This window comes from Tamandua tetradactyla, chromosome 10 (assembly GCF_023851605.1).
Source record: "Tamandua tetradactyla isolate mTamTet1 chromosome 10, mTamTet1.pri, whole genome shotgun sequence".
In the NCBI taxonomy this organism is placed as follows: Eukaryota; Metazoa; Chordata; class Mammalia; order Pilosa; family Myrmecophagidae; genus Tamandua; species Tamandua tetradactyla.
In genome coordinates, this window is record NC_135336.1 from 8735412 (window position 1) to 8750719 (window position 15308).

Below are 15308 nucleotides of genomic sequence, written 5' to 3' on the forward strand. Positions count from 1 at the left end.
GCGAGAATTCTGCCACTGAGCCGCAGTCGCACTGCCCTCACATATTTCTAATATCTTTGGCCATTGGCCCTGTATTTCTGGATTCATCTTGAGCTGTAGTTCCCCTTTTTAAAGTGATTTTAATTTTGGCAATTACATTTTCATTTTCCAGATTTCTATTTGGTAACTTTTTCACAACAGAGTTCTTGATTTTTGGCTCAGGAATTCTATCTCTTTGGCTGCTGTTCTTATGCTTATGGAAGTTGGTGATTTTCTCTAATGGTTTTGGTTTTCCTCAAATATCTGACGATTCCAGCTTGCCTCTTCACCTTTGTATTTAAGAATGATTAGGTTGTTTAAGAATATGAATTATTTGTTCCTCAGCCTGTCCTCAAAATTCTAAGTGAGAAAAGTGTTGTTTGCCTGAGTATACCAATAGGTGGCATTGCAAATATAAGTGCCCCCTCCTCATTTTTGATATTCCTTTGCCTTCCACGTATCCAAAGCCCTACAGCCTGTCTCCATTCCAAGCTTTCATATTTACTGCTTTTGTTTAGAAGAGAAGCCCATTTTCCTCCACCCTTTATTTCCTAGGGAGGGAGGAATATAGAGAAATCCTGTTATGTATCACCCTGAATGTTGTTCCAAGTGCACTTTCCTGTGTAAGGGTCTATTTCTTTCAAATTTAGTGTACATACCTGAATAGCCATTTCTGCCTCTTTATGGCAGTGCTCCCTTTCACGTGTTTGAGCTTGATTTTTCTCAGTAATCAAGTCCTATTCAACAAAGATAATCTCTCCTTGCTTTCCATCACTGTAACTTCTATATTTATAATTTTGCATTATATTCATACACACTTACATATATTCATACTTACCTATATACATACAGTGGATTTTAAAGGTGGAAGAGATGAGAAGGAGTTAGGTATATGTACTTAGTTTACCATTTGATTGTAAATGTAATCACTTCCCTGATTAAAAATTGCCTGCTATTCCAGGAATTCAAAATGGCATATGTCAAACTTATGTGCGCATCTAGGTTAAAGATTTAAGATGCATCTTGTAGAATAAATTTTGCTAATCAACACTCTATTATCAAATAAAGTTCTGAAATGTACTCTTCATACCTCTTTATCAATATTGGAGTCATTCATATTAGACTAATTTAAATTTTATTTGTTAGAAACCTGATGCTTAATTTCAGAAAAGTAGAGCATTTCATAAACATTTTGTGACCTGTACATTAATAAAGATATAAATTGGTATCTTATCATAATAGTTATATTTTACCATTAAAATATCAGCTTATTATCTATGATAAGTCACATTGTTAACTGTTTTCTTGGTTCTCTCTTTAATGGCAGTGTTATCATTGGCATGAAGTTATCATGGCTTTACCCCAAAAAGCAGCTAGATTTTCCTAGAACTACTGACCTCAGGATTTCCTATAAGGAGACCCCTTATTGTTCTAATTACTTTTAATGACTTTCCTATTACGTGCAGATAAAAGCCTTCTAACAAGAAAAAATAACTATTTTTTAAGTACTTATAAAAATACAATTTTCTTTTTCATTTAAGGAGATATGCAGTTTTTTATGAAAGTTAAATTTAATTCATAAATATTGTTTGTTTTATCTTTTACTGCTGCCTGATAAATATTAAAAATGAGCTCTGCCCTGCTAGTCTGGCTTCATTGAATCTGAGAAGATTTTCTAGAATGGAGTTAAATGCTGACAAAAACATTACCTAGCCTAGCAGCAGCTCATAATAACTATGGGCATGTTATTTTGAAATTAAGTATGACGTACAACATTGACAAGTTTTTTTTTCCAGGCTAATAGCAATAGGTTGCTACCAAACACTTCATGTGGACTCATTAGATACAACTGTTCCGTGAGTTTTTATTTATTACCTCTTCCTGCCCAGAGACATATTGGCTTAGGCAGAGAGAATAAATCTACCTGCTTGAAGTCAAAAAAAAAAAATCATTCTCTAACTGGTAGAAACCTATCAACCTCTAAAGTAGGTTAAGTATGAAGTTGCTTAAATCAAACATAACTTAATAAATTTTACACTGACCAAGTGCAAAGGGATAAAAAAAGACAATAAAATTAAAAAATGATGCAAAATATTCTGACAGTTTTGCTATCTGTTTTTAAAATATTTTTCATATATCTCTCTATTTTAATCTTCATTTGTCCCAAGGAGTATAAACAAATTTTCACATTTTAATATTGTTATAGTCCTTCAAGCTGATTGAAATGGAAAATTTAGCTGTATTAAATTGTATTTAGATGGTGCACACTTAAGAATGCATTTTGAAAACCAGTTTTCAGTGGTAATATGGATAGCAAAATCCTTCATTGTACAGCACGTAACAGTCTTTGGTCTATGATGTCACAGCTGACCTAGAAGGAAACAGACATTTAAATATACAAGTTTTATTCAGGGCTGGGGTTGCCAAAATGTGTTTCTCCATGAGACTAAAGTAAATACAACCAGGCTTAACCTATTAGATTTCGAATGAGAAAATACAGGGTTATGTTGTTATTCATTATTTGTGAGATTTGGGGCAAGGGGCTTTTCCTCTCTAGTTTTCAGTTCCTTATCTCTAGAGATGGAGGAATAATAGTAATGATAACAGCAATAATAGTATCAACAATTTGTTCTAAGGAAGGATAAAAAATAAACGAGTTAATGTATGTGAGGGTTTTTTTTTTCTCTTATGAAAAAATTTATGGAAATCCATAAATTATTTTTAGGACTTTTGGTGACACGATCCAAAATTAACAAACAAATAGGTAAACGTTATAGAGCCACGGTTCCATATATGAGGCAGGGGGAATAATTCTCTACTTTGACCCAAAGGCCATGTGTCCTAAGAGAATTAAATTTTAAAGTATTCTGAATTGCTACATGAAGGGCTACATAAAATATTATCTATTTAAAAGAATAAAAATAGATGACTCATTTGACATTCATTTTGAGAAGAGTTCTGTTTACAGTTTTGCATTTGGGGGCTTTTCTTCTGCTCTCTGGGATTACCCAAAAGAAAATTTTTTCTGCTGTGGTCACTTATTTTTAGGTCCTTAATGTATTCCATGGGTCAGATATTTTGGGGAAACCCCACAAGGCCATCTTCACATAATCTAATAAACATTGGAATTGGCATCTAAGAAATCTGGGGTCTGTTTACAGTTGCCACTGTGGTTTTAGGCAAATCACTTTAACCAAACTGATTTGGGGGAAGCTCCCAGAGGTTTGTGAATAACAGATGAGATAAATATGAAAGTTTTTGTTGACTGTAAAGTTTAATGGAACTATGAAGTATCAGAAAAGCTGTCAGTGCAAGCAGGTGAGGGGTTCTGGTTCTGAAGTTGCAACTCGCCACCCTCGCGAACCTGAACAAATTTGAATTCTTTCTGTGTATCTTAGTTTCCTCATCTGTAAAATGATTGGGTTGGACAACATCAGCTCTAAGATTCTTTCTAGTGTTTATATTGCATTTATCCATAATTCATATTTAAAGAACTGACCCTTGCAATTAAAAAAAAAGTTTAAATATCTTTGGGAAACGCTAAAGCACCATATATATATGTTACTGTTAGAGCAGCAAGTTAAAATCGGTGAAAAAATGGACAGAAACTGCCATATTTTTCTTATGTTTTCCCCACTCTACTCCCCTTTTTCTATTTCTGAGAATCCAGGACTCCAGTGAAAGGATGCCACAGGAAGGCAGACACCTGAGAAACACCTATATTTTGAGTTTCTCTCTGTTTCTTATTGTGGTAAATTCAAGGTGAAGATGAGGCAAACCCTACCAAACGTCTTTGCACTGGGCACTAAATTTAGACTGGACCAAGGTCCTTAGCCAAAGAATTCCTGGCCTCCTTACAATAAAGAAGTGTGCTGGGTAGGTCATGTGTCAACTTGGCTAGGTCATGGCGTCCAGTTGTTTGGTCAAGCAAGCACCAGTCTGATTGTTACTGTGAGGATATTTTTTTGTGGATCTGAATCATTAATTAGTTGATTTCATCTATGGCTGATTACATCTATAATCAACCAAAAAGATTGCCTTTAGCAATGAGATTAGGTTTTTACAATCAGTTGATGGCCTTTTAAGAAACAATGATTTCAACAGTCAGAAAGAAAAATCTCTATCTCTAATTCACCCAGCCAGCTCCTTCAGGGAAATTCATGGAAACCTTCATTGGAGTTCCTATCTGTGGACTGCCCTATAGAATATGGACTTTCTAATTCCCACGTTCTCATGAGCCAATTCCTATAATAAATCTCATAATATTTATATACATATACTTACGTAAGTGCATCTATATATAGACATGTGTGTATACACACACACACACAAATACATATATATATATTTATGTACCATCCTGTTGGGTCTATTTCCCTGGAGAACCCTGATTAATGCAAGGTGGATCAGATTTCAGACTTATAACTTTCTCCAAAGGATCTACTAGAAAAGAAAAAATTATGAGGGGTATTGGAGATCTTCTTATTCCCTGATTTTTCATAGCTTATAGCAACAAAAACCCTCTGTAAAACTTCCAAATTCTGTACTATCTGTTTCAGGAAGAAAGGGAAGTATCTATGTTATATCAGATAGAAGAGAAACCAGGTCACACACCTCAAAAGGCATCATGGAAGGATTTCCTGGAGAAAATAAGGGACAGGATGACTCTGGTGACTGCAGTGCAGAGAAGTGTATCTGGGAAAGATGCTGTACACCTCACACTTCCTGGGTCCCCAGTGCCCTGTGGCCATATTCTGACTTCTGTATTATCATGCCCCATCTCCTAGGCTCTGTTTATTAATATCTCAAAGTGCCTATTTTCCCTTCAGGAAAGTGAGGGTGAGATTTTCCAGACATTCCAGATTGAAGCACATTACCTCACACAGACTTGGCTATATTTGGTAGTCAGGCACTCTATTTTAGTATAGTACTATAGATCCATTATGGATTCAGTTTTGTGGGATAAACTTGGGTCCTTCACCAACATATATGCCATGGTTTCCATAAGAAAATTCCTAACTATTTCTCTGTTTCTAAGTAGAGGAAGGCTTGGGGATAATATTCTTTGAATATGCCCTTCATTCTCTAGGATAAAAGGCACATGAAAGATGAAGATCCAGCCTCATCATGGTCTAGTGCTTGATATCTTCTGCAGATTTAGGAAAATGGCTTTATCTCTAAGCCTCAAATCAAAGTGGGATGGAACGTTTCTACACAGGGTTGATAGTGGCATACCAAACATCTTCTAATAATTTTTACCTTTGATTCTGTGCTCCAACCATATTGAATTACTTCTTAGCTAGAACAGCTATACTTTCTTACACCTCTACTGCCGTACCCCCTCTGTATCCTTAAAAATTCAGCTAAAACATTATTTCCAGTAAAGCATTTCTGAAAAACTCTACACATACATACACAAACACACTCAAATACAGTCCACTCTGGAGCTTTCACAACACCTCACATTCACTATTTTTACAGCAACCATCACACTGTATGACATTTAGCACTTTACTTTCCATCTCTAGCATTGCTGTCAATTTTTTAGAATGGGGTCACATTATTTGCCCTTTTGTAACTGAACATTTGCATACCACCTGGAATGTCACAGAAAATCAATAAATATCTCTTGCATAAATGAACAAATGCATGAACAATAATAAATCTCTCCCACTGTAAAAACAAAGCCCTTTTTCCACTCTTTCCATGCTGGCTGATGGCCCTCTGGTTCACTGCTCTGCTTAACTGGGCCAAGCAGATTCTGAATTGGCTGAGTAATCAAAGTTACTCCATGGGGCAGAACTCATTAGCAGGAGCCCTGCAGGATAAGACCATGCTCCTTCGTCCTTACCCACCCAGTCATGCTGACAAAACTTGGGAGCTGGGGGAAGTGCCCAGAGTCCACACCCTTCTTTCAGACTGTGCCTTGGCCCCTTAGGCACAAAGTGTTCTGAAGCCTGAGTCAACCATCCCTGCCCATCCTCATGCTTGGATGGCAACCAAGATTCAGATAAGAAATGAACTAGGTGGTTTCTGAGGCAACCAGCCTCAGAAAGCCAACTACAAGGTGGTCTTCACCAACAGAGACTCTAAATTAATTAGGTGTAGTATAGAGGAAGAAGTAAGCCCTAGGATAGGAGCTCAAGAGATCTGGCCTGGTTTTTGCCACTGATAAACTGTATAACCTTTTGCAAATCACTTTTCTCTATGGGCTTAGACATCATCTGTGCAGTAACTGGGTTGCACCAAATGATTTCTAAGGTCCTGTCCAATTCTCAAGATCAAGGAAGTAAAATCAAAGGCAGGCTAAAAATTTCCCAATCCTGAAGGGGTCAAGATATTTATCTGCCTGTAGGAATCCAGTCCCCAACGGAAGGGCCAGAAAGAATGTTGCCAGCCCATTGACAGCAATGGTTCAAAATGAACATGAGATAATATCTTGGATCTCACTCCATGGAGACCAGAATTCTAAGAGAGTTTAGCCTTACTGTTTCATCTAAGTCCTACTTATTAGCAGGTAATGCTTTACTAGTACCAAGCAAGGGCCATGTTCTGGGCTGCATCTACCACTTAAACGGAATAAAAACACTGCTATGCTACCCCATATAGCATGTGATTGCATTTATTCCATCTGCATAGTCCATCTGTAGAGTCCCCAGTGACCAGTGCACTCGTACTCTGTAGGTAGGCTAGGCTCAAACACGTTATTTTGGAGTAGATCAATAATGAAGCAGTAATAACCATAATACTTTCACCAAAAGTGTTCAGTATTCAGTGCTTTCAAGCCTTGTGCCTTATGCTGTACATGTACACTCATTTTCTTCTCATACCACCTTATTAAGGCAGTATTTTTATCCTCATATATAAGAAAACAAACCGAAGATTGCTCTTCATACAACTCAGATGAAATGTTACAGACTGATTAAGAAAGGTTAAATGACATTTATAATCCCTTGCATTTGTATAGCATTCTAAGTGAAGCTTGCAAAGAAGATTTTAAAAGATTCCTTTTGGCTTTCACCACGATGTAGTTAGCTGAGTAATGACTGTTTCCTCTTTAAGGAATGGAAATTAGAGATTGAGATGAGAGAAGGGATGGGAGTTCAGACAGCTAGATCTTTATTCCTGAACCTTCCCACTAAACCAACAATCTAGGGCTGAACTTCCTCAGAGGTAAAGAGTGGCCTAGGTACAGAATTCTTCCTTCAGGTGTTCTGAGGTCAAACGTTGTATAATGCTGAATGTCTGGAGCTTGGTTGAGATTATGGGTTAAATTGCAGATAGTACAGGGTATGAACAAATGTGAAGATGGAAGGAGGATAAGTGAAGATCACTTTGTTAATAGCATCCTAATGAAATATGTTATGCCACAGAGCTTAGTCATATTTGTGCTTTTCTTTTAAGCATTGCAAAACAAGATCCCAGAGTGTAGCTAAGAGAAGAGATCGTTCTGGGTGGAGATATTTCTGTTTCCTCAGGGGCTTTTGTGCACATTCAACTTGAAACTTCTAAAATAACTCATTATGCATGGAATACAGGTGTTCGCATTACACATATTTGCTTGACCTCGCCTTCATCTGTTCTGTGACAATTTCCCCTCTTTTCTCCTTTACCTAATGTCAGGTTATTAGTCAGACAAAGTGAATCATTCACAACGTTTAGGAAAGTTACATGTTGAGTCCTTAAGACACGGAGAGTTGACATCCGGCTCTGGTTAAAACTAAGATTGCCTCCACACACAATGTGTGGTGATCATTCTGTCATTTGTAAGGCCAAAGCTTACAACTTCATGGTTGCTCTTAAATCTGTCAAAGTTTAATTCACAAAACTGTGGACCAAAACCCCATGAAGAAACTATGGGTTTGGTTCTCTTAATTTAGGCTTTGGCCTCTTTTAATTCAATTTAGAAGCCCACAATTTGAGGTGTGATTAAATCAAAGTTATCCTTTAGCAATACTTATTTAGATCCCATCACCTGGGCCAGAAGTCCCTGAGCTGCCACACTTGACTTCCTCTTTTCACCAGCCCAGAACACTCAATGGTTTGCTAATTTCTATTGATTCTGCCTCCTAAATATCCTCAATTTCACTCCACTTTTCAATTCCACTTCTGAGACCTTAGATTGGCCCATACTATATTTACTGTTAGCTATTGCAATAGCCTCTTAGTTACTATCCTGACTCCAGCCTGGTTCAGATTACTGATGGGCTAGAAAGCTGAAAATTTTGCCATAATGTGTAAAACTTTCCATGATTTCATAACCTCAGGATAAAATGCCATATCTTTTACCTTCTGCCTCTTAACCATATTAACCTACTATACTTTGCTTTAGCTCTATTGAGTTACTAGTAGTTCTCCAAACTTGCTATGCTCTTTTAAGCCACCATGTCTCTGATTATCACAGTCCCTTATCCAGAACGCTTTTCTTCCCCTTGTGCCACTACTGATTTAGGACCTGTCCTTCACAACTTTCTTCTCTTTGCATCATCTCTGAGTTCTCCCTTCTTCAGGTCTTGGCAATACAATTTATCCTTTGGCAATTTCACAGTCTTCTCTTAATTCCTGTTTCCCTATGATTTCAGTTATTGGCATACACAGTTGTTCACGCAATAAACTGTGAACTCCTCAGAACAAGAGCTGTGCTTTTATAACTTTCTATCCCCATAGGAAGACTAAATACAGGCTGTTTTGTTTTTTGGTTTTTTTTGCATGGGCAGGCCCCGGGAACTGAACCCAGGTCTCCAGCATAGCAGGCAAGAATTCTGCCACTGAGCCACTGCTACGCTGCCCCAGGAAGACTAAATGTATACTATTAGCATTTAATGAATAATTTGTCAATCTTTAATAATATAAATTTATCCTCTTTTTTTTTGCCTTCAGTGCAAGCAAACAAGTTACACAATTATTTTCTTGTTTACTAAAATGATCCAGGAAAAAACTATTTATTGAGGTCTCATTTTCGGGGTTTAATCCCTATATAATAACAAATTTTGGTTCCTTCAAAATTTTTAATTCAGATTTTCACATTGCTGGAATGAGTGGAATTCTGACAATACCTGTGTCTATCCTTTTTTTTGTATGCTATGTGGTGGGGGTCATATTTCTTTCTTTTTCCAGTGACTATCCCATTATTACAGCACCATTTGTTGATTTTTTTTAGGGGGAGGGGGGAATTGCATGGGCTGGGAATTGAACCTGGGTCTCCCACATGGCAGGCAAGAATTCTACCACTGAGTCACCACTGCACCCCCATGTCTATCCTTTTTATTGCATATTTGCTGGAAATAGTCATTTAGGATTCAGGCCGGCCCTAGCATATCTTAAAATTTATTTTTTACAATTTAACCAATTCTAAATGTACAATTCAGCGGCATTAATTACATTTACAATATTGTACTACCATGGCCACTATCAATTACCAAGATCTCTTCATCACCCAAAGCAGAATCTCTGTACCTAATAAGCAATAATTCCCTATTCTTCCTGCCCCCAGTCCCTGGTAACTTTATTCTACTTTCTGTCTCTATGAATGTTCTTATTCTAGATATTTCATAGAAGTGGAATCTTACAGTATGTGTCCTTTGGGTCTGGCTTATATCACTCAACATAATGCTTTAAAGGTTCATTCATGTTGTGGCATGTATCAGAACATCATTCCTTTATATGACTAAAAACATTGTATTTGCATGGATATATCACATTTCATTTATTTATTCATCTGTTGATGAACAATTAGCCTGTTTCTACCTTTTGGCAATTGTGACTATGGTTGCTATGAACATTGGCGTATGTGAAACAAATTGCTATATGGAATCAGGCACAACAGATACTTTCAGCAAATGACCTCTTTATTATTTACAGAGAGCAAAGGGTCCAAGAGAAAAGGGGAGGAGAGCCCATCGTGGTCCTGCTCTATGGGAAGCCAACAGCTCATGTCAGGACTTGTGGATGGCAGCTCTACAGGCCCAACTTCACAGTTAGAGAGGTTGGGTGTTGAATATTTATACAACTCCAGGAAGAGAGGTTCCCTCCAGCTGCCTTGATAAGCATCTAAGGCTGCTTCTTCCTCATTTCCCCTTTAAGATATCAGCTGGCCATTCCTTAAGACCTAAGATCCTCCTCCAGATGTGGAAGTGGAATGAAAACATATTGAAACATAAACACACAAGGAAAAAAGAGGGAGGTTGCAAGGGCTGGAAGATGGCTGCTGACCGTGTCCCTGTCTGTGATTTTCCCAGAAGTATACAAGTATCTGTTTCAGTCCCAGCTTTCAAATCTTTTGGTTTTATTCCTAGGACCTAGGAATAGAATTGCCAAGTCATATACTTAATTCTATACTTAACTTTTTAAGGGACAACCAAACGGCCTTCAACAGTGGCTGCATTCATTTTACATTCCCACCAGTAATGCACTAGAGGTTTCCAACTTCTCCACATCCTCACCAACACTTATTTTCCTTCTTTCTTTAAATAATAATTATCCTGAAGTGGGTAAGAAGTGACATTTCATTTTGGTTGTTATTTGTGTTTCTTGACTGATTAATGATGTTGAGCGTCTTTTCGCATTTATTGTCCATTTGTATATCTTCTTTGGAGATCAGCTATTCAAATCCTTGTCCATTTTTTAACTGGATTATTCGTCTTTTGATTGTGGTGTTGTAGGAGTTCTTTATTTTGTATTTTTTAAATGTATTTAAACTTATATATATATATATAAAGATCATATATATATATATATATAATATATATATATATATATGATCTCCAAATACTTTCTCCCATTCTTTAGGTAGTCTTTTCACTTTCTTGATAATGTCCTTTGGTACACAAAAGTTTTTAATTTTGAAGTCCAATTTATCTGTTTTTCTTTTGTTGCTCAGGCTTTTTGTATCAATCTAAGAATCCATTGCCACATGCAAGGTCCTGAATATTTTCCCCTATATTTTCCTCTAAGACTGCTACAGTTTTAGCTCTTATGTTTTTGAGTTAACTTTTATATATAATTTAGGTGGAAGTCTCCAGCATTTCTATGCATTATTTCTACTTTAAAATTGCCATTCAATCTTCATATAAAAAATGTTTATTCAACCATTTTGGAAGGTGTTCTAGTTTGCTAGATGCCAGAATGCAACACACCAGAGACGGATTGGCTTTTAATAAAAGGGGATTTATTTTGTTGGTTCTTCAGAGGAAAGGCAGCTAACTTTCCACTGAGGTTCTTTCTTATGTGGAAGGCACAAGATGGTCTCTGCTGGTCTTCTCTCCAGGCCCCTGGGTTCCAACAACTTCCCCGGGGTGACTTCTTTCTGCATCTCCAAAGGCCTGGGCTGAGCTGCAAGTGCTGAGATGAGGAATGCCAAGCTGCTTAGGCTGTGCTATGTTGCAGTCTCTCATTTAAGCACCAGCCAGTTAAGTCAAACGTCCTTCATTGCAGCAGGCACGCCTCCTAGCTGACTGCAGATGTAAATCAGCAACAGATGAGGTTCACATACCATTGGCTCATGCCCGCAGCAACAAAACTAGGTACACTCACCTGGCCAAGTTGACAACTGAATCTAACTACCACAGAAGGTTTTAGAAAGAAATAATTTAGGCTATTGTGCTGGTTTAAATCTGTTGTATTCCCCAGAAAGCCAAGTTCTTTAATCCTCATTCAATATTGCTGGATAGGATCTTTTTGATAGTTTCCATGAAGAAGTGAACCATGCAATTCTGGGTGGTGACTTTTGTTTAGATGATTTCCATGGAAATGTGCTTACATCCATTCGAGGTAGGGTTGCTTACCAGAGCCCTTTAAGAGGGAACCATTTTGGAAAAAGCTAGAGAGTCAAAAGAGCCCACATAGCCTTTTGGAGATCTAGAAGAAAAATGCCTCCTGGGGAAGCCTTATGAAATGAGGAGAGAAAGCTAGCAGACATCACCATGTGCCCTCCCAGCTGAGGGAGAAACTGCAAACTTCATCAGCCCTTTCTTTGGAGTTAGGGAATCTGTCTCTGGATGCCTTAATTTGGACATTTTCGCAGCCTTAAAACTATAAACTTGTAATTTAACAATTCCCTTTTCAAAAGTCACTCCATTCCTAGTACATTGCATTCTGGCAGCTTACAAACTAAAGCAGCTATACTACGAAGGGCAAGGAGTCACTTTAAAATGAAACATTAGCTCTTATTTAAAGATTTATAATAAAGTTAAGGTGAACATATTTCAGCCTGTCCATATTGGATATGGAAACTAAATGTCATTTTTATGTATTTCATTGTCATTTATGGATGGTGTCTATAATCTGGAATCCCTTATTTTGTATCCTGGTTCTGCCACATCAAAGATTTATGGCTTCATAAAACTTACTTAACTCAGTTTCCCCATCTGTAAAGTACAGGTCATACTCATATCTACCTTAAAGGGTTATTGTGAGGACTAAAACTTAAGATACATATCAAGTGCTTACAAATTCCTTGAATTCTTCTTCTTGACCTTCCTTACATTTGGTTACTCTGTCACAATGACAAGGACCACTTTCAGGTTATAGGATTTACAAACACTGAATGATGCATATGCAAAAGTGATGTTTTACATTCTTGTATCAATTTTAGAATCTTGTCAATTTCTTCAAAGAGGTTGCTTGGATTGTAACTGGAATTGCATGGAATCTAGAAATCAATTTGGGGAGAATGGACATTCTAACAATGAATAAACTGAAAGTTTGATGAGTCATGGTAAGTGTAAACTTCAAAACAAAGCAGAATATGCTACGGCATTCAATGACAGTACAAATCAAATGCTCTGGAAGATCAGTGTGTGTCAGGATATAGGCAGGGTTTTTAAGACCATGCAGGGCAAAGCTGGAAAGCATGTATGGGGCCCATAGAAATCATCCCCAAAGGAGAAGATGGCTATATGCAAGAGCTTACTAGATTTTCTTGTAACAATTCCCTGTGCTTTTGTCTCTCTGTAACCTTAGGTGTTTTCTGGAGCCTTCCCTTTAACTCAGATTCTCTCCTGCATAACACTTCTCCTACTTATCTCACAGAATCTATCAGTGACCTCTTCCCGTACTTACCTTCTACCCTTCTCACCAGCCTCCCTGCTCTGGATCACAGACTAAATGAGCAAACACTATTTATTTATTTATGTATTTATTTTGACTCTGCTAACTTTTTTTTTAATGGAATGACAAAAGGGGAAAAAAATAATTATGACTATGATGATCTGTAAAGGTATGCTAGTTTGAAACTTGTATGTACCTTGCAAAAGCCATGTTCTTCTGATCCTGATAACTGTCCTATAGGGGCAGACCCATTGTTGGGTGGGATCCTTCTGATTCATTTGTTTCCATGGAGATGTGACCCACGTAATTATGGGGGGGGGACCTTCTGATTAGGTGGTTTCCATGGAGATGTGTCTCTACCCATTTCTTGAAAAAGGTGGGTCTTAATCCACTTAGTGGAGTCCTTTAAGAGGGAACCACTTCAGAAAAAACTGAGAGCAGACACGGAGACATTTGGAACTGTAGAAAGAAAATGACCCCAGGGAAGCCGATTGAGACCAGAAGCCAGGAGAGAAAGCTAGCAGATTCATCATGCACCTTCTCATGTGACAGAGAAACCCCAAACGCCATTGGTCTTTTTCTTCAGAGTCAAGGTATCTTTCTCTGGATGCCTTGGTTTGGACATTTTTATGACTGTAGAACCAAACCTGTAATTTAATAAATCACTTCATAAAAGCCAACCCATTTCTGCAGATTGCATTCCAGTAGCTTTAGCGAACTAAAACAAAAGGCCTCATAGCAAAGATAAAATTTGAAGTTAGTCCAAGTTAGGAGGTGTATTTTCCCTCCACATAGGAATACATATTTTTTAGTTTTTAACCTTTACTCAACATGTTAATTATTTAAAAATTAAACAGTAGTGTGTTAGTCAGGGTTCTCTACAGAAACAGAATCAGCAGGAGAGATATGTAAATATGAGATTTATAGAGGTGTCTCATGCAACTTTGGGAATGGAAGAGTCCCAAATCCATAGGACAGGCTGTTAAACTGGCTGCTTTGATAAACGGTCTGGACAGAGTCTACAAGAAGAAGCTCGCTGGCTGAAGAAGCAGTGAGTCTTCTCCCTTAAAAACCTTCAACTGATTGGATTATCTCCATGTGGGAAGCATGCCTTAATAGATCACAGATATAATCAGCCACAGATGCAGTCAACTGACTGATGATTTAATTTACTAGCCTTCTGGTTTATCAACCACCAATGAAATGTCCTTGCAGCAATGGTCAAGTCAGCACTTGTCTGACCAGACAACTGGGTCTCATCACTTGGCTTATTTGACACTAGAACTTAACCATCACAGTTCACCCCTTGTCATTTGGGCAGCTATACATATCACCTTGAAATACACTTGATTTCCAAATAGAATACAATAGCAGACATTTGTTTCACCTAACAATACCGAACTATCCTGCATACAACCAAAGTGCACTACATCTCTCCATTTATGGTATCTTCATAAATATTATAATGTGAACAATAAGAATTATGTAATATGATAAGAGGAAAATAAGATATTTGCTTATGTACAAATGCAAACATAGTCATAACTGAACAGGGAAGAAATAGCCATACAATCACAGTCCTCATTTTTGTAACTGGTCACATGGTCACAATTCATACTTATCACTACCTTCTTCTACTACCCATTCCATGTTACTTTTACCCCCAGCAAGCACTTCAACTGGCCATGTTTTCTTGCCAGGTGGGGTGACCCAGACCTTCATTCCTAAAGTTTCTGGGCCATTGATAGTCTTGCCTGGATTGGATTGTTGAAATTTTCCATTGACTTTAATCACAGGGCACGGTAGTACTAAGAGATGCCTTAGGGGATCTCCTGTATTCCAGGAAAACTCCTCTTTACCTTCATTGTACAGTTGCCGTCCTATTTCCCCCTTGATAGTCAGGATCAATCATCCCCGACAGAACAGTAATCCCCTTTCATGCCTGTTGATTCAGCGGCATGAGAAGCCCAAAGTGACTATGTTGCCCTTTTAACTTCTAGTTCAATGGAATCATTGTTGTGTGTCCTGGTAGGAGCACTCCTCCTTTTATAACTAAGAAATGTGGACCAGCAGAGCTTAAGATTTCAGGGACAGGAAACAAAAATTTTCCTAGTGGATTATTAGGGGCGCTAGTGAATGGTGCCTCTCCCATTTCCACCCTTTGATTCCTGGATCTATGAATCCTGACTGTGGCAGAAACAGCACCATAGAGGGGATCCTGATTCAGAGCATACACAGCTTCC

At 37.8% G+C, this 15308-nt stretch overlaps 1 long non-coding RNA gene across 5 annotated transcripts in view; it reads right to left on the minus strand.

Moving 5' to 3' along the window:
* LOC143647797 (uncharacterized) overlaps positions 1-13352 on the minus strand; it is a 43954-nt gene extending 30602 nt beyond the window's left edge. For all 5 annotated transcript variants that reach the window (XR_013158191.1, XR_013158188.1, XR_013158189.1 and 2 more), the window contains exon 1: positions 13262-13352. This is a non-coding gene — a long non-coding RNA (uncharacterized LOC143647797). The remainder of the gene's footprint in view (positions 1-13261) is intronic.
* Between the last annotated feature and the right edge of the window lie 1956 nt (positions 13353-15308).